The sequence below is a fragment of the Nicotiana tomentosiformis genome, chromosome 2 (genome assembly GCF_000390325.3).
Source record: "Nicotiana tomentosiformis chromosome 2, ASM39032v3, whole genome shotgun sequence".
Classification (NCBI taxonomy): domain Eukaryota; kingdom Viridiplantae; phylum Streptophyta; class Magnoliopsida; order Solanales; family Solanaceae; genus Nicotiana; species Nicotiana tomentosiformis.
In genome coordinates, this window is record NC_090813.1 from 32,653,843 (window position 1) to 32,675,837 (window position 21,995).

Sequence of the window (21,995 nt, forward strand, 5' to 3'; positions counted from 1 at the left end):
TCCGGTTGAGACAATTGAGGTTAATGAGGAATTGACTTATGAAGAGACTCCAGTTTCTATTATTGAGCGGCAAGTCTAAAAGTTGAGAAATAAATAAATTGCCTCCGTGAAAGTGTTATGGAGAAACCAGCAGGTTGAAGAGGCCACTTGGGAGGCCGAGGAAGAAATGAAGAAGAAGTACCCTTATTTGTTTGAATAGATAAATAATCGTATCATTTGTATAGCTTATGCTAAGGGTGTTCCTTTCTGGTAATATACTTCTTATGAGGCCACAATTGGTGTTATTTTTATGTCATATTGTGTCATCACATTATGTATATGTTGTTAGGATTGGTTTCTGGGATTCTCTAACATGTGGATAGGCCCAGTTACAGGGGAGACTCTGTAGAAATTTCTGGAAATTTACGGAGTTAGCTAAATTTTGGAGATTTTGGTGTGTAGATAAAGATTTAAGTCATATTAGGTGTCTATGGAAGACTCTAACCCTCATTCGAGGATGAATGATCCTAAGTAGGGGAGGAATGTAAGGCCCCGTTAAAAATTCCTAATGATTTAAGGTTTTAAAGTGTGCCAACTGTATTTCGGAATAACGTATTTGAATATTAAAGGAGACCTATGGGATAGGACCACATCAATTTGAAATGAAAATATGTGTTTAAGGTGTGTTGGAACATACTAAGAAATTTTGTGAATGGAAATAATTTGTGTGGAATAAGTTGGATACATTAAGTAGAAAGGATGTCTCAATTCACATAATATCCTACTTCAAATGCATGCTGCTACCAAACTATAACGATTTAGGAAGTGATCTACATAGAAAATTAAAGCTCTTTAAGTCTAGTTTCTAACACTTCAAACCGTTCCTCATTTGGACACTCCTACAAGAAGTTATGTTACAATTCCCAAAGGCTGGAAGAATAGACTGTGCTATAACCCTCGCAAAGCCAGGTCTGTAGCGCATTATACCATGCTATAACCCTCGCGAAGCCAGATCTGTAGCGCGCCATACCATGCTATATCCCTCGTGAAGCCAGGTCTGTAGCTCGCTACAAAGCTCGTGAAACTAGGTCTGTAGCTTGCTATAGATCGTGCCTAGCCTGGTCTGTAGCCCGGTTCAGATTTCAGATGGTCCATTTTACCAATTTTATAACCAGACCCCCATTTCATTTATCTAGCCTGAGGGCTCATTTCTGGGGGATTACCTAACATTTTAGAGAGAGGAGAGAGCTATTCTAGAGAGAGGGAAGGGAGGACTAAGGATTTCACTACTCTACTTTGATCTAACCCTGGAATTCCATCAAAAGGAACTTGCTAGGGCTTCAAAAAGTAAGAATTTCTTTCCCCAATTCTTCAATTTTGGGTTTTGGGTTAATTATGGGTGATAAGGGTAGATTTATTACATGCATAAGCTAATAGAGATTGTGGGAAGAACCTTGTAGCCAATTTGCACATCTTGTGCTTTATAAAATGCTCGAATAAGGTGAACCCACGAATATCCTCCTAATTATGGTTCAATTTTTGTTATGTTTCTAAAATAGATTGAAGTTGCTCAGAATTCCGAAATATTTTAGAGTTTAAGGATGCTCAATTGAGGTATGTTGGCTAAACTCTTATCTTAGAATTGAATCCCATGCTGTTCGTGTAATTTGTGTAAGTCCCGAGTTGATTATTATAATATTGGCTATTACAAATATGCTTGTGTTGAAAGATATATGTTCAATATGAATTCCAAATGCTTTTATCATGTTATCTTATCATTTGAGGATGTGTTCAAAGTATGGGATGTGTGTTGAAAATGTTAAGACTTCAAGTCAAGTTCGAATGAAGGTTGTTATGCCAAATTGTGTGAAAAGTCTCTATGTGCCTAAGATTCTTAGTTGCTCCAAGATTATTTAAAGTCTTGAATTGAAAAGCCTTGTTGTTGTTTATGACGATGATAATGCTTGAAAGTGGAAAAAAAAGGAATTTGATTTATGAAATACGGCCAAGTGCCAAGAATGATTTTATAATTGTTTCCACTAGTGCCAATGAAATGAAAATATGTGAAAGAAGTATGAAATGATATGATTGGTATAAAAAGGATGATGTCTCGAATGAGACGGCCTAGCCGATCGGGTCGTGATCGGATGCCATGCCGCACACATGGTGGTGATTGTGCTGGAAATTATGATTGTGGTTGATGCCTCTAATGAGATGACCTAGCCGATCAGGTCGTGATCGGACTCCGTGCTAAAAGTATGGTAGTATTGGTATTGTGAATACTGGTATCGCGAACGGTGGCATATTGGTACTAAAGACCTCTCAACTTAAAATATGGAAACTTATTTGAATATTGTCTTGATCCTAACTTGAGGTTTGATGCTGTTTGAGGCTTCCACTGATATTATGATTGTACTTGCTCATATTATTTACGGAAAAGGGCCAAAAATGCCCTTGAACTATTCGAAATAGCTCAAAAATGCCCTCCGTGTGTTTTTGGTTCCAAAAATATCCCTGCCGTCTATATTTTGGACCACAATCGCCCTTAAAATGTTAGTCTTGCCATTGAAGTTGACATGGCAGTCCAACTGGGTTAGATTTGCTTACATGGCCATCCACCCAAGCAATCTAACATGGCAAAATTATTTTTTCGGATTTGTTTTTTAAAATACAAAATCAACACTTATTGAGAAAAAAGTATAAAAGTTCTAGAAAATTTATTTTTTTCGGAAATTTTTATTAAAATACAAAATCAACACTAATTCCGAAAAAAGTAAAAAAGTTTCGGAAAAATTATTTATTTCAAAATTTTTTATTAAAATACAAAATCAAATCACTATCAGAATCCGGGAGAGAGATACTTCTTTTAGTCTATAATACCACTTGTTAGAATCAAATCCTTGTTATCAAAATCACTATCATTTTAAGACAAAATCCTCAGTTTAAGAAAAATAACCCCCAAATATTAATTTTTTTCGGAATTTGTTTACTTTTTTGGAATAAGTGTTGATTTTGTATTTTAATAAAAAATTCCGAAAAAATAAATTTTTTGGAATTTTTTTTACTTTTTTCGGAATAAGTGTTGATTTTGTATTTTTTTAAAAATTCTGAAAATATAATTTTGCCATGTTGGATTGCTTGGGTGGATGGTCATGTAAGCAAATTTAACCCAGTTGGACTGCCATGTCACCTTTAATGGAAAGACTAACAGTTTAAGGGCATTTGTGGTCCAAAATATAGACGGCAAGGATATTTTTCGCACCAAAAACAAATGGAGGGCATTTTTGAGCTATTTCAAATAGTTCAAGGGCAGTTTTAGCCCTTTTTCGTATTATTTGTCATTCTATTGAGAGGGTCTTTTGTCATTCATACTAGTACTATTCCATATGTACTAACGTCCCTTTTGCCGGGGGCACTACATCTTCAATGGATGCAGGTGGTTCCACAGCAGGAGACACTGATCAGTAATAGCGGTACACACTCTTCCCAGCAGACTTGGTGTGCCCCACTTCATTTCGGGGTCATGTATCTTTTATTCCTTGTGTATTGTGTTTGAGGTATAGCCGGGGCCTTGTTGTCGGCACTATCATAATACTCTCCTGCATCTACTAGAGGCTCTGTAGACTAAGTAAGGGTTGTATATTGGTGCTGGGGAAGTCAAACTACTTATGTTGTGTTTGAATTACTTATTCCACTTCAAACCATGAAAATGTGTATAATTTGAGATTTTAAAATGAAGTAACTAATGATAATGAATTGGTATTGTATACATGGTCTCCTTATTGTATAATTAACGAAAATATGTATTCAATGTATTGATAAGTGATGTGGGTAGAAAGTATCTAACAGGCTTGCTTGATCAGGTTCACTCGGTTGAGCGCCGGTCGCGCTTCCCGAGTTCGGGGCGTGACAATTAGGGCCAGTTTGCCTATTGTGCTCGATTGGGCCATTAGAAGTGTTACATGCATTGATGCTAAGAAAACCGATGATTGTGGTTGCAGAAGGAATAGAGAGTGTGCTGATTCAGACACTGGTCTTGGTGGCTACCGCTGTAGCTGTAATGAAGGTTTTTAGGGCAATCCTTATTTAGTCAGTTTTCGGACTGATAATTGAAAATAACCAGCATTTGCAAAGTCATTGAAAAATAATCACTATTTTGCTGCAACACGAAAGGTTCCAGCATAATATACTGGAGAGTGGTATACCTGTGTATGAACTTCCAGCATATTATGCTGGAACTCCAGCACACGGAAAGTTCCAGCATAATATACTGGAGATTGGAGCACCTGTGTATGAACTTCAAGTATATTATGCTGGAACTCCAGTATATTATGCTGGAAGTTAGCATGTAAAAAATTCGAAGGCCAGTATATTATGCTGAAATATTTTTCGTATTTTAAACATTGTTTTCGTTCAGATTTATCTTTACATAAAAAGTGGCTAAATTTCGATTACTTTTGAAACTGTGACTAATTTGGAATTACCACTTGTAAATCTGGATATTTTGAATTTCACCCAAGATGTAGGAGTGTCAATGGTTCGGTTCGACTAATTATTTTATAAAATTTGTACCATACCAATTTTCGGTTATTCTATTTTTTATAACCAATATTTAATTTTTCAAAACCGTTTCAGTCATCGCGATTTCTCTTCCATATCTATACGGTTCGGTTAAAATTTCGGTATTTTTTTCAAACATCACGCAAGAGTCACTAGTCAAAGTTAGAATGCGATAAATGTATACTTGCATAAGATTTTGGCAAAACTCTCTAGATATTTTTACTATTTTAAAAGTGATAATCAAAGGAACATAAAAGATGTCCAGAATATAGATTCATCCCACTATTCTATGATAGCGTAAAATAAATTAAGCAAAGACAAGAGAAATATAAATCTTACGAGTGAAAAATTACTAATCAAGTTAGGACTTAATAACAGAGCTTATTAAAAGATTAATATCCAATAAAAAAAATCTAAATCATATGAGAGGAAAGATAACTAACTAATATCTTTTGGTTTGCTAGTGAAGACCATTGGAATACCTAGTGGTTTGCTACTCAAGATGTTAGAACTAATTTTGCTTCTATATGAAATAGTAGAATAAGTTTGGAAGTTGAGACTTTGGATATTAAATATTTGGTCACTTGTAACCATTTCTATAATCAAAGACCAAGGAAAAAAACTTAATGCTTTGTTAGTTTTAAACTTAGTATATAAAATATATTTTTTATATATAAATTTTTCGATACGGTTCGATATTTTTTAGGTTTATTTTTATAAAATTACAACCCTACCCTACCATTTATATAAAAACCTACGATTTTATTAAAAGAAACCTAATAAGCGGAAAAAAGACCCATTGACACCCATAAGAAGGTGAATTAATCAAGCTAATGGGCCTCGAATATCAAAGAATATAAAATAAAAAAAAGTCAAGATAGTAAGCGGAAAAAAGGATAATAAGAAAAATTAATCCAAGAAAGCAAATTAGATAATCAATCGGGGATTAGGAGATTATTGTTTAAGAAATATAAAGATATAAAATAAAAATAAAAAGTAAAAGTGTGAATAAATGTTAGTAGTTAGTTTTCTTTAAATAGGGAGGAGATCCAAATTTGGGTGTGAATTATTCAAAGTTGCTTAATTTTGCCTTTCAGTGCACTTTTGGTCTATATGTAATGAGTGGCGTACCATATTTCATAAGTGGTGTCACAATTTGAAGAAGTGGACTAATGAACAGAACATTATAATAATAAGCGGTGTCTTTTTATATTTATCCTCAATATATTCATTTTTCTTATACATATCTAGTAAAAAGTTTCGACGAAGCGGTGTCTCGTAATACTATATGCAACGAGGTGCATATGCCTGTAACGACCTGTCTGGTCATTTTGAGTATTACAACCCCGTTCCCCCATTTACTGCTCAATTTATGTTTTACAGTTATTTTATGACTTACCGGGTTAATTGGTTCGTGTACGGTGAGGTTTTGGAATGATTTGGAATACTTATTTCCAAGGTTTAGAACTTAAGTTGAAAAGGTTGACCGGATATTGACTTACCTGTAACAACCCCGAAGAATTTTTTCTAAAAACTAAGGTTTTATGGTGCCATTTCTGTGGCCCACTATGCGGTCACAAAATCACTCTGCGGACCGCATAATGGCCGCAGAGTGAATCAGGAGTGGGGCAAGTGTGGAGGAAAATTTGCGGCGCATTATGCGACCGTAGATCAGTTATGCGGTGCATTATGCGACCACAGAATAGGTCTGCGGACCGCATAACGACCGTAGATTGAGGCAGCGTTGCCCAGTTCCGGAAGCCATTTGTGCGACACATTATGCGGGCCGTGGAAGCATTATGCGGTCGCATATGCGACCGCAGAGTGTGTTTCGGGGCTTCATTTTTCTGGTTTTATAAACCCGACCCCATTCTTATAAAATACTATTAGGGTCATTTTGAAGAGTTTCATCTAATATTTTAGAGAGAGGTGAGAGCATCTTAGAGAGAGAAAGTGAACATAAAGCCATTTGTCCATCAATTCTTGTTCAAGGTTTGAAGAATTCACAAGGATCTTGCTAGGGCTTCAAATAGGTAAGAATTCCTTTCCTCAATTCTTCAATTTCGAGTTTGGAGTAAAAGATAGGGGATTAAGAGTATGATTCTTGGGTGTTAGAGTATTAGTTATACATACACATACCAATAAGGTTTGTGGAAAGATTGTTGAGTTCAAATGGGTAAAGATTGGGTTGAAAATGGTAGAAATCTTCAAAGACTTTAATTGAAGATTTGAGGGTCGAGTTGATATCGGAATTTTGTGAAATTTGTATGGTTGGACTCGTGGTTGGATAGGCATTCATATTTTGTAACTTTTGTCGGGTTTTCGAGATGTGGGGCCCCCAAGCGATTTTTGAGTTAAAATTTTGATTTTATAGGAAAAAATAGGATTTCCTTATGGAATTAATTACAATAATTGGTATTGACTGAATCTAATTAATTGTGGCTAGATACGAGGCTTTCGGAGATTAATTATCGTGACCTAAGGAACTATAGTCACCGCCCCGCCGTGGCCGTTTCTCATTTTTTTGCATTTTACGGCCAAAAAACTAAAATTTCGCCCGATTCCCTTATTTTCGTGTGCTATAGCCCATGCCTTTTGAGTGGGTCCGGGCCCCCGGACCCCGATCGCCTAAATTTATTTAGGGACATCAAATACGACCTAAGGAACCATAGTCACCGCCTCGCCATGGCCGTTCCTCATTGTTTTGTATTTTACTGCCAAAAAATTAAAATTTCGTTCGATTCCCATATATTCGTGTGCTATAGCCCACACCTTTCGGGTGGGACCGGGCCCCTAGTACCTCGATCGCCTAAACTTTTTCTGAGCCATCAAATACGACCTAAGGAACCATAGTCACCGCCCTGCCGTGGCCGTTCCTCGTTGTTTTTGAGGTAAGTAACAGTTCTAAATTTGGTCCTGAGGGTATGAAACCCCGGATTATATATTATGTGATTGGTTTTGAGGTGACACACATTCTAGGTGACAGGCGTATGGGCGTGCACCATAGGAATAGTGACTTGGTCAAATTTCATGGAACTGTATAGTTGAATAATCTGTCGATATCAGTACATTCTCTATGTGTTAGAGAAAATTGAGCTGCGACTCGTATTAAAAATCATGCTTAGACATATGCTATTATTATTGGTACCTATTGGGGTCATTTCTGTGGTTGAATTATATGTTCAAACAGTAATTTCACACTCAGTCATGTTCATTCATTTCATATCATATCTCAGTCTCTATGCTATTTATTGATGCATCATATTATTATTTTTGGGCTGATTTTCATGACATCTTGAGCCCGAGAGACTGGAGAGGTTGATGACTAAGTGAGGCCGAGGACCTAATTGTGAGGATATTTATGGTATCAGGCTATACGCCGCAACATATTTCATTGTTGTATGCCATGATTGGCTTGATATAGTGTTTGGGTTGAAGGAGCCCCTCCGGAGTCTGTACATACCCCCAGTGAGCGCAGGTACCTACTGTGTGCGAGTGCGGAGTGCTAAGTGATTGAGAGGAATGAGTGACTGTGAGGAAAGAGTGACTGTGAGGAAAGAGTGATTGTGAGGTTGGAGTGAATGAGAGGACTGAGTGACTGTTACTCTGAGAGGATGCATTGATTTCATTATTGCTGCACTTCAGCTGTCATACATCACTATTTTGGAAATTTCGGAAAAATATTATTTTCTGTGTCAGTCAAATTTGATATGAAATTACTGTGGAGTTTTAAATGTTGAAATTGAAAGCATGCCTACTCTTTTATGTTGGAAAGTATTGTATTTGGACTTAGCTTTGAAGCTTGTCACTACCTTCAGTTCTTATTTATTATTGTTAATTACTGAGTTGGTTGTACTCATACAACAACCTGCACTTCATGTGCAGATCCAGGTGATCCTGGGCAGAGTGGGTGTTGATTCTTTCACACAGTTGATTTTCTGGAGATTCAGAGGTAGCTGCCGTGTTTCGCAGACCTTGTCTATCCTTCCCTATATCCTTGTTTATTGTTTTTGGTTTTAGACTATTATAGGCCGTATTTTCTAGACTTGTAATGTATAGATGCTCATGTACTCAGTGACACTAGGTTTTGGGAGTGTTTATATTTAGTATTGGTGGGATTTTTCCCCTTAAATTAATTATTATGTTTTCAAACTTAAAGGAAATCGTGGGTTATTGATGTTGTCAGCTTGTCTAGTATTGAGATAGGCGCCGTCATGGCAATTTAGGATTTTTGGGTCGTGAAAAGTTAGTATTAGAGCCTAGGTTACATAGGTCTCACGAGTCATGAACAAGTTAGTAGAGTCTTGGGGATCGGTAGGGGTTATTGATGTTGTCAGCTTGTCTTGTATTGAGATAGGCGCCGTCATGACAGTTTAGGATTTTTGGGTCGTGACAAGTTAGTATCAGAGCCTAGGTTACATAGGTCTCACGAGTCATGAGCAAGTTAGTAGTCTTGGGGATCGGTACGGAGACGTCTGTACTTATCTTCGAGTCAGAGGATGCTCAGGGATATCTGGATAAGTGCCAGCGGATGCTGCGGATAGTGAGTATTCTAGAGACCCGGGGGTCTCGTTTACTACTTTTCAGTTTTTTGGGGATGCCTTCAGATGGTGGGAGGCTTATGAGAGGCGCAGACCGGTCGGTGCAGTACCAGTTACATGGCAGGAGATCTCTGTTCTCTTCTTGCAGAAATTTGTGCCTCAGTCTCATAGAGAGGAGCTGCGCAGACAGTTTGAGTAGTTACGTCATGATGGCATGTCTGTGATACAGTACGAGATGAGATTTTTTGAGTTGGCTCATCACGCAGTTTGGTTGGTTCCCTCTGATTGGGAAAGGATTAGGAGATTCAATGATGGCCTCACATATCAGTTGAGGTTACTTATGACGCGAGAGAGAGTATCTGGTGCTACGTTTGATGAGGTAGTTGACATTGCTCGGCAGATAGAGATGGTCTGTTGTCAGGAACATGGTGAGAGGGAGGCCAAGAGGTCTCATGGTCCAGGTGATTTCAGCAGTGTTCCTTCAGGGGGTCAGTTTTACCGCGGTAGGGGTTTGTTCTTATAGACATGCTCAGATGGGTCGTCTAGTTCACCGTGGTGCGTCATTCGGCCATGGTACATATAGTTCTCATGACGGTCAGTCATCTCTCAGGGCCCTTCCAGCCCAGAGTTCGCCCTATGCCCCTTCAGTTGAGAGTTCATTTGCACCGGGTGCTTCTTGCAATTATTCTGGTTCTCGGGGCCCGATTCAGTCCTCACCACCACCAGTACCAGGAAGCTGCTTTGAGTATGGAGAATTTGGGCATATGTGGAGACAGTGTCCTCGTCACTTGGGATGTCAAGTGCAACAGAGGAGTCGGACTACGACTTCAGCACCAGTTACTTCGCCACTCGCCCAGCCAGCTCGGGGTGGGGGTCAGGCAGCTAGGGGTCGCCCAAGAGAGGGAGGCCGATCAGGTGGCAGTCAGGCTCGATTCTATGCTTTTCCTACCAAGCCAGATGTTGTTGCCTCAGATGTAGTGATCACAGGTGTTGTCTCAGTGTGCCATAGTGAGGCTTCTATATTATTTGACCATGGTTCTACTTATTCGTATGTGTCATCGTACTTTACTCATTATCTGGATATGCCTAGTGAGTCCTTAGTTTCACTTGTTCGTGTATCTACGCCAGTGGGCGATACTATTATTGTGGACCGTGTGTATCGGTCATGTGTGGTAACTATTAGGGGGATTGGAGACTAGAGTTGATCTCTTATTGCTTAGTATGATCAATTTCGATGTAATTCTGGTTATGGATTGGTTGTCTCCATGTCATGCTATTCTGGACCGTCACGCAAAAACCGTGACGTTAACGATGCCGGGGTTGCCAAAGGTTGAATGGAGAGGTTATCTAGATTATGTTCCTAGCAGGTTTATTATGAATCATACCCCAACTGTTACCGCGTATGATTCATATGGTTCGCGCCTATGAAAGATTGGACAAGTTAATAAGAGTTTCATACCATCAATAATAAGTATCCTTTGCCGCTTATTGATGATTTATTTGACCAGCTTCAGAGAGCGAGGGTATTCTCCAAAATTGATTTGAGATCTGGGTATCACCAGTTGAAAATTCAAGATTCGGATATTCTAAAGACGACGTTCAGGACTCGTTATGGCCACTATGAATTTCTTGTGATGTCTTTTGGGCTAACCGATTGTCACGACCCAAAATCTCACCTGTCATGATGGCGCCTATCTCAATACTAGGCAAGCCGACAATCTCAATAAACCACCATATCTTTTAAGTTTGAAAACATAATATTTAAATTCAGCGAAATCTCACAATTACATATATAAACACTCCCAAAACCAGGTGTCACTAAGTATATGAGCATCTAATATGAATACAAAGTCTGATTGACAAAACACTGTCTGAAAGTATAGAACAGTACAATAACTAAAAGAAAGGGAGTCAAAGTCAGTGGACTCCAAACAACTACCTTGATAGTCTCCAACTAATAGCAATCTGAGATCTAACGGTCACCATGTCCAAAAGCACCTGGATTTGCACACGAGGTGCAGATGAGTACAACCAACTCAATAAGTAACAAGACTAACCTTTGGGCTGAAAGTAGTGACGAGATTTGCAGGTACAGTCCGGTATAAATAATAACAATACAGAAATGTAGGCATGCTTTCAATTTCAACAGTTGCTTTCAGTACAAATAAAACAGATAAATTCTAAACAATACAAGGAATATGACATCTCTATGTCTACATGCCAATGTACATACTGTATGTGATGCACCTTAGTGAAAACTCCGTGTATTCACAATCTAAAATACTCAATCACTCAGTACTGTATAAGGCCAATCTAGCCCAGGGGAAGATCAAACCCCAAATATTAATGATTTGGATAAGATCCATGTCCAGGAAAAACCCATCCCTCAATATAAATGCTTCGGGCAAGATCCATACCCAGGGAAGATCCATCCCTCAATATAAATGCTTCGGGCAAGATCCATGCCCAGGGAAGATCCATCCCTCCATAAAAATCAACCGCGCTCACTTGGGGTATGTGCAGACTCTGGAGGGGTTCCTTCAGCCCAAGCGATATAAATCAACCGCGCTCACTGGGGGTGTGTGCAGACTTTGGAGAGGCTCCTTCAGCCCAAGCGCTATATAAAGTCGATATGGCCTACTGCGGCGTGCAATCCGATCCCATAATAATAATAAAACCTATGAGGCATACTACTGGCGGCAGCCCCGATCCATATAATAATAGTATATATAAAGACAATATAACCTGCTGCAACGCGCAACTCGATCCCATAAATATCCTCACTCAGTCGTCAATCTCTCCAATCTCTTAGGCTCAAAATTTCATGAAAATCAGCCCAAAATGATAATATGATGTATCAATAAATAGCAACATAGATTGAGATATGATATGAAATGAATGAACATGACTGAGTATGGAATTACAATTTAAAACAATCAATTCCACAGCAACTCGACCCCATGGGTCCCAAATTATTGGCACGTAGCTAAACATGATCTTTAATAGGAGCCTCGGTTAAATTTTTCTAACACGTGGAGGATACACGGATAATAACATGATTCCTTAATTTTTTAACTCCATAGAATTTATTCAAGTCACAATTTCTATGGTTCACGTCCACACGCTCGTTAACTATTGTGTGCGTCACCTCCAAGCAATTTATATAACAACAAATTCGGGGATTCATACCCTCAGAACCAAATTTAGAAGTGTTACTTACCTCAACCTTTAAGCTCCGAAAATTCTACAATGCTCCAATTGATTAAAATGTCCAAATATCACCCACAATTCAATATCTACTATTAGATATCTCAACTACATCAAAATAATTACGAAAAGAATCATAAATATCCATGTTGGTTTTTACAATTCGGCGACAAGCCTTCAACCATCACAAATTATCCAATGGGCTCACCCATTAGTCTATTAAATTCCATTCTTATCATTTAATAATCATTTGTAGTCATTAATAATACTATATTAATTACCCAACATCATTAAGTCACTATTCATTGTCTTCTCCAACAAAACCCTATGTTCAAGAACACCCATTTCAAGAACTGGTGTTGTATCTTATCCAAATGGTGATTCCCTATTCAATTCGGTCATCAATTAAGTTATCAAGTCTATTGGAATCATTAGAAACTCAAAACAATTCATTTTATATCAATTCATCACTATTCATCTTTTTCTTTGCCCAAAATATCATTTTCAAGACCCTCTCTTAGGGTTCATACAATATCCCATTACAACTTCAAATAAAACTCATAAACATGCTACCCGTACTCCAATATGACATATATATGAAGCTCAAGTGAAGGGATTACCTCTTGGTGGAAGAATCTAACTTTTCCTCTTTTTGGTGTTCTTGAAGATTCAACCTATTTTCTATGGATTTGATCCATAATAATGTTAGTGTTATCACTAAATGATGTTATATAATCATCATTGTACCAAAATAACTTACCTTGAAGTATATCTATGGTGGAAGAGCTCCTTTTTCTCTCTAGAAATCCATTCCAAGATGAAGAACTAACACATTCTCTCTCTAAACCCACGTTTTTAGCTCCTTAAAATGACCCTTGAAGCTGCTGGATTTGCCTACGCAAGACTCGCATATCTGTTCTGCCACCCTTTAGTAAAAAGGTCATAACCTCTTGTAGAAATCTCCAAATGACAAATGGTTTAAAACAGTAGAAACTAGACACATAGACCTTTCTTGCGATAGGTTATACAACATATAACTCTTCAAATCTTAAGAGGTATGATCGTTTGAAGTTAGGTCTTGTGAGAACTCATTTGAAACTTTATCCCATCATATAATTTTCAACTTTGACTTAGCCTTAGGGCTCTTTTTAGACCATAAACCATTCTTAATGCACCTCATATATATATTATCAAGATCAATTGATATCATTCAAATTATCAGTCTTGTTCATACTCGAATTAATATAATTAGCACCCCGCCAATCTTCTTAATGGTCTTAAAACTCTTCAAAATTTTTTGGGGTGTTATATTCTCCCCCACTTAAGAACATTCGTCCTCGAATGTCTTGCAAGTCACTATTAGGAACATCATTATCCTCCTTTCACCTTAACCATCATTCTTAATCATTCCTGACTTCATATGGGTCTTAGATATTCTTTGAAAATTTTGACTTCCTTAAGGCCCCAAAATTTGGCTAACTCTCTAAATTCTTAAAATTTTCAGCAGAGTATCCCCTGTAATTGAGACTATCCCAAAACTTCAACCTGTCCTTAAAAGGTCCCCACACGGGAACCAATTTCAACATAATTCAACAACCAAATATCTTTACATAATATGATACCTAGGCCATACACGACCGCACATATATGCTCAATGTACGACAACAAACTATTTAGGACCTGCACGACCACACATACGTCATCAACGTATAACAACGAAATAGCTAAGTCTCACATGGCTGTGCATATACCAAAATTGCATCAAATAATTCTTTATTATTTTAAACAGTTGCATATCTATACCTCTCTCATTCCAACAACGGTTACCCTATATTGCAATACATATTACTACCATACATATCTGTATTCTCTCTTTATTATGTGTACACCAAGTCACACATGAAAGAGCATTTCTTGCCTATATTAAAATTCTTTTTTTTTTCCATTCGAATACTTTCTCATAATTATCAAAATTACTTCTAAGCATAGTATGTACTCATAGGACCCTTGATTCTCTAGTTGCCAACTCCTTCCATAATACTCTTTTATTCCATCCGAATACCAACAAGATATTTGTCTTACTTAGATCCATTCACGTGGGTGATTTATGCCTCCACTTACATTGTAATTTTTGAGTTTCCTTTAGATATCTAATTGTTTGATATGGTTGCTAACAATTCTGCTATATGAGAAATGTTCAATCCACTTCATTCCCTTTCATTGCACAAGTTTCCATTCATTCTCGAGCATCACTGTACATATTTATGTTTTCTTAACCTTAACCAACTCATAGATACCACCATGTCCTTTGTGATATTTATCTTCCATAGATTCATATTGTATTTGTTATTATCCCTACCATAGGATTATTACCATTGATTATAGGCTTCCAACTCCCAAGTGACAATGCTATTAGGATAATACTAGCACCGTTTAGTCTCTTTTTCTTTTCTGACCCGTGCTTCTTACTAGAGCACATTATTTTTGTTTGCAAAAGTATTTCGTATTTGGGAATACGCATAATATAACATTTTCTTGCCTCATTTCATGCCAAACCAATATAACTCAAGCCACAACTACGCAATTAGTGTACCCAAAAATGGAAAATGTCTCAAAGAAGAGAACCGTATTGCAAGTTCAATAAGCACCACCACAACTGCAATGCTATAAGCTCATCATATATAGTAGAACCAAGATACACGAATCTAACAACGGTAACCAGCTCTTCTAGAGCTCACATTAACATCAAACGCACGGTCAACTCACGTGCTATAGTATCAATATCTGGACCCGCACGGATAACTCATGTACTAATAATATCAGTATATGGATCCACACAGGCAAGTCACGTGCCAATAATATAATCTTCCTTGCATGGTCACAGGCCTCCAGTCCAAGCATATCATACATGAGCGATCAAATACATACACATGTATATGATAAATGAATTATGATTCTCCTGCTCCTGGACTGTTACAAATAACACGCCATGGAGTAGGCATGTGCAAGGTATGCTATCACTACTCAAATCGGCAAGTTAACACAGAGATATTAACTACCCAAACAGGCCGAAAGACACACAAGTCCCATTAGCACAACGGCCCCCAAAGAAGTAACCCTGCCTTAACACCACCAATCAAATTCATTCTTCGTGCGCACTACATCCTTCAAAATAACAATTTAATCATTTCATGATTTTTCATAAAGTGCAATATAACCCGCATTCAAGAAATTTTCTTACTCAAGTCATCCTCGACCTCAATCTCTGCAAGTCATAACTGATTCTCATGTATTCCTCAAACCGAAACAAGTACAACACATAACCATGAAATCAAATCGTCAATAGCAGGCTCCCTCATTTGGCACAAAGCTAAATAACAAAACATATGATAACTCACCATACTTAAATTAACATCAAAATCGACCATACTAAGCAATAAAAGATCAACTCTGGTCTCTAGTCCCCCAATAATTACCACACACGACCGATACACACGGTCCACAATTATAGTATCGCATGCCGGCGTAGATACATGAACATATGTAACTAAGGACTCACGGGGCATATTCAGATAATGAACAAAATATGATGAAACATACGAATATGTGGAACCTTGGTCAAATAATATAGAAGCCTCTTTGTGGAACACTGAAACAATACCTGTGATCACTGCATCTGAACCAACAGCATATGGCATGGCAGGAAAAGCATAAAATCAGGCCTGACCGCCACATAATCGGCCTCCCCCTCTTGGGCGACCCCTAGCTTATTGAGCCCCATCCCGAGCTGACTGGGACGGTGGTGGAGCAGCTGGTGCAGAAGTCATAACATGACTCCTTTGCTGAATTGGACCTCGCATAAGACAGGGACAATATCTCTTTATGTGGCCCAAGTCTCCACACTCAAAGAACCCCCTCTCTGAAAAGGATGGTAAGTTCTGAGGCGGACCTTGAGAACCAGAATAACTACTAAAAGAAACTAGTATATATGATCCCTGAACGAAGGGAGCACAGGGCATACTCTGGGCTAGAAGTGCACTGAGAGATGACTGACCCTGATGAGAACCATATGAACATGGTTGGATGATGCACCCCGGTGAACTGGACGACCGTTCTGAGCGTGTCTGTAAGGGCGACCCCTGCTGTGGTAGGACTGTCCTCCAGAAGGAACCCCACCAGAACCGCTCGCACCTCGAGGCCTCTTGGCCTCCCTCTCAACACGCTCCTGGCTACGGACCGCCTCTATCTGCTGAGCAATGTCAACCACCTCTTCAAAGGTGGCACCAGATACCTTCTCCCTAGTCATAAGTAACCGCAACTGATATGTGAGGCCATCAATGAACCTCCTAATCCTTTCCCTATCAATGGGAACCTACCAAACTGCGTGATGAGACAACTCAGAAAATCTCATCTCGTACTGTGTCATAGACATGTCATCCTGACGTAACTGCTCAAAGTCCATGCACTACCTGATCTGGAGTACTGGCAACATGGGTATGAGTACCTTTCCCGTCCTGAGAAGTGGCAGGTGCGGCCTGAGCTGAAACCACATGAGCAAGACCAGTGCAAACTATCAATATCTGGGCCAAAGTATCCTGAAGGCCTGGAATCACACTGGCATTGCTGGTGCCTGAGTTGGTCCCGCCGACTCAACTACATTTGGAATCTACTCCTGAGTTGAGGCAACTGTGGTACTACAGGTGCTGCTCCAACTACTGCACGAGCTATACCTCGACCTCTACCATGGCCCCGGCCTCTCGTAGCCCTAACTGGTGGTAGATCGTCCGATCCGGTAGTACGTGTCCTCACCATCTGTGAGAGAATAGAATAATAGAATTTTAGTTTCTGGAATCAACAAATTCGCACGACAGAATACAAGAAAGTGAATTTTTCCTAAGGGTTTGACAGCCTCTCGAAGATAAGTATAGACGTCTCTGTACCGATCCGCAAGACTCTACTAAACCTGCTCATGACTCGTAAGACCTATGTAACCTAGAGCTCTAATACCAACTTGTCGCGACCCAAAATCTCACCTGTCTTGATGGTGCTTATCTCAATACTAGGCAAGCCGACAATTTCAATAAACCACCATATCTTTTAAGTTTGAAAACATAATATTTACATTCAGCAGAAGAAATCTCACAATTACATATATAAACACTCCCAAAACCCGGTGTCACTGAGTACATGAGCATCTAATATGAATTCAAAGTCTGATTGACGAAACACTATCTAAAAGTATAGAACAGTACAATAACTGAAAGAAAGGGAGTCAAGGTCAGCGGACTTCGAACAGCTACCTTGATAGTCTCCAACTGATAGCACTCTGAGATCTAACGGTCGCCGTGTCAGAAAGCACCTGGATCTGCACACGAGGTGCAGAGTGTAGTATGAGTACAACCAACTCAATAAGGAACAAGACTAACCTTTGAGATGAAAGTAGTGACGAGATCCACAGGTACAGTTCAGTATAAATAATAATAATACAGAAATGTAGGCATGCATTCAAGTTCAACAGTTGCTTTCAGTACAAATAAAACAGATCAATTCTGAACAATATGAGGAATGTGACATCTCTGTATCGACATGCCAATGTACATACTGTATGTAATGCACCTTAGTGAAAACTCCGTGTACTCACAATCTAAAATACTCAATCACTCAGTACTGTATATGGCCAATCCATCCCAGGGAAGATCCATCCCAAATATATATGTATATCCATCAACTGACAGTCAGTCACTCAGTACTGTATAAGGCCAATCCAGCCCACGGGAAGATCCATCCCCAAATATAAATGATTTGGACAAAATCTATGTCTAGGGAAAATCCATCACTCAATATAAATGCTTCGGGCAAGATCCATGCCCAGGGAAGATACCTCAATATAAATGCTTCGGGCAAGATTCATGCCCAGGGAAGATCCATCCCTCAATATAAATCAACCGCTCTCACTGGGGGTATGTGCAGATCCCGGAGGGGCTCCTTCAGCCCAAGCGCTATAAATCAACCGCGCGCACTGGGGGTGTGTGCAGACTCTGGAGGGGCTCCTTCGGCCCAAGAGCTATATAAAGCCGATATGGCCTACTACGGCGTGCAGTCCGATCCCATAATAATAATAAAGCCTATAAGGCCTGTTGCTGGTGGGCAGCCCCGATCCATATAATAATAATATATATAAAGCCAATATGGCCTGCTGTGGCACACAGCTCGATCCCATAAATAGCAACATAGACAGAGATATGATATGAAATGAATGAATATGACTGATTATGGAATTACAATTTAAAGCAATCAATTCAACAGCAACTCGACCCCATGGGTCCCAAAATATCGGCACATAGCCTAAACATGATCTTTAATAGGAGCCTCAACTAAATTTCTCTAACACGTGGAAGATACACGGATAATAACATGATTCTTTAATTTTTCAACTCCTCAGAATTTATTCAAGTCACAATTTCTATGGTGCACGTCCACACGCTTGTTAACTATCGTGTGCGTCACCTCCAAGCAATTTATATACCACCAAATTCGGGGATTCATACCCTCAGAACCAAGTTTAAAAGTGTTACTTAGCTCAACCTTCAAGCTCCGAAAATACTACAATGCTGCAATTGATTAAAATGTCCAAATATCACCCACAATTCAATACCTACCATTAGATATCCCAACTATATCAAAATAAATATGAAAAGATTCATAGATATACATGTAGGTTTTTACAATTCGGCAACAAGCCTTCAACCATCACAAAGTATCCAATGGGCTCACCCATCAGTCTATTCAATTCCATTCTTATCATTTAATACTCATTTGGAGTCATTAATAATACTATGTTAATTACCCAACATCATTAAGTCACTATTCATTGTCTTCTCCAACAAAACCCTATGTTCAAGAACACCCATTTCAAGAACTAGTGTTGTATCTTGTCCAAATGGTGATTCCCTATTCAATTTGTTCATCAATTAAGTTATCAAGTCTATTGGAATTATTAGAAACTGAAAACTATTCCTTTTATATCAATTCATCACTATTCATCTTTTTCTTTGCCCAAAATATCATTTTCAAGACCATCCCTTAGGGTTCATACAATATCCTGTTACAACTTCAAATAAAACTCATAAACATGCTACCCATACTCCAATATGACATATATATGAAGCTCAAGTGAAGGAATTACTTCTTGGTGGAAGAATCTAACTTTTCCTCTTTTTGGTGTTCTTGAAGATTAAACTCATTTCCTAGATTTGATCCATAATAATGTTAGTGTTATTACTAAATGATGTTATATAATCATCCTTGTAGGAAAATAACTTACCTTGAAGTATATCTATGGTGGAAGAGCTCCTCCTTCTCTCTAGAAATCCATTCCAAGATGAAGAACTAACACATTCTCTCTCTAAACCCATGTTTTCAGCTCCTTAAAATGACCCTTGAAGCTGCTGGATTTGCCTACGCAATGGTGCGTAGGCTACCCTGCTATGCTGCGTAGGCTACGCAAGACTCGCGTAGCTGTTCTGCCACCCTTTATTAAAAAGGTCATAACTTCTTGTAGGAATCTCCACATGACAAGCGGTTTGAAGCAGTAGACACTAGACACATAGACCATTCTTTTGATAGGTTATACATCATATAACTCTTTATATCTTGAGAGGTATAATCATTTGAAGTTAGGTCTTGTGCGAACTCATTTGAAACTTTATCCCATCATATAATTTTCAACTTGACTTAGCCTTAGGTCTCTTCTTACACCATAAACCATTCTTAATGCACCTTATACATATATTATCATGATCAATTGATATCATTCAAATTATTAGTCCTGTTTATACCGGAATTAATATAATTATCACCCCACCAATCTTCTTAATGGTCTTAAAACTCTTCAAAATTTTCCTGGGTGTTACACCAATGCCCCAGCAACATTTATGCACTTGATGAATAGTGTATTCTAACCGTATATTGATTCATTTGTCGTAGTATTTATTGATGATATCCTGGTGTACTTATGTAGCCAGGAGGAGCATGCACAATACTTGGGTGTTGTATTACGGAGTCCGAGAGAGGAGAGATTGTATGCCAAATAATCTAAGTGTGAGTTCTGGCTTAGTTCAGTGGAATTCTTGGAACACATAGTGTCCTGTGAAGGAATTACGGTAGATCCAAAGAAAATAGAGGCAGTTCAGAGTTGGCCCAGGCCATTTTCAGCTACTGAGATTCGGAGTTTTCTCGGCTTGGCTAGTTATTATCGTCGCTTTCTGGAGGTTTTTTTGTCTATTGCATCGCCTTTGACCAAATTGACCCGGAAAGTTGCTCTGATCAGGTGGTTAGATGAGTGTGAAGAGAGCTTTCAGAAGCTCAAGATAGTTTTGACTACAACTCCAGTATTGGTGTTGCCTAGAGGTTTAGAGTCTTATACTGTGTATTATGATGCGTCGCGTATTGGTCTCGGAGCAGTACTGATGCAAGACGGTAGGGTGATTGCCTATGCATCCAAACAGTTAAAGGTACATGAGAAGAATTATCCGGTCCACGACCTTGAGTTAGCATCTCTTGTTCATGCTTTGAAGATTTGGTGGCATTATTTATATGGTGTCCATTGTGAGGTTTATACCGATCACCGGAGTCTACAACATCTGTTTAAACAGAAGGATCTTAATTTGTGGCAGCGAAGGTGGTTAGAGTTGCTTAAGGATTATGATATCACCATTCTTTATCATCCCAAAAAGGCCAATGTGGTGGCCGATACCTTGAGTTGTAAGGCGGAGAGTTTGGGCAGCTTAGCATACTTACTGGTAGCAGATAGGCCTTTAGCCTTGGATGTTCAGGCCTTGGCCAACCAGTTTGTTAGATTGGATATTTTCGAGCCGAACCGAGTTTTGGCTTGTTTTGTTTCTCAGTCTTCTCTTTATGATTGTATCAGAGAACGTCAGTATGATGACCACTATTTTCTTGTCCTTAAGGACACGGTTTAGCATGGGGATGCCAATGAAGTCACTATTGGAGATCACGGAGTATTATAGATGCAGGGCAGGCTATGTGTGCCTAATGTAGATGGTTTGCGTGAGTTGATTCTCCCGGAAGCTCACAGTTCGTGGTACTCCATTTATCTAGGTGCTGCGAAGATGTATCAGGATTTGAGGCAGCACTATTGGTGGAGGCAAATGAAGAAAGATATAGTTGGGTTTGTAGCTCGGTGTTTAAATTGTCAACAGGTAAAGTACGAGCATCAGAGACCGGGAGGATTGCTTCAGAGACTTGATATTCCGGAGTGGAAATGGGAGCATATTACCATGGATTTTTTAGTTGGGCTTCCATGGACCTTGAGGAAGTTTGATGCTGTTTGGGTGATTGTGGATCGGTTGACCAATCCGTGCATTTTATTCCAGTTGGTACTATATATTCTTCGGAGTGGTTGACTGAGATTTATATCCGCGAGATTGTTTGCCTACACGGTGTGCCAATGTCTATCATTTCAGATCGGGGCACGTAATTTACATCGCAGATTTAGAGAGCAGTGCACCGAGAATTAGGCACACAAGTACAATTGAGTACATCATTTCACCCTCAGACTGGAAGACAGTCCGAGCACACTATTCAAATATTGGAGTATATGCTACGCGCTTGCATCATTGATTTTCAGGGTTCTTGGGATCAATTTCTGCCACTCGCGGAGTTTGCTTACAATAACAGCTACCAATC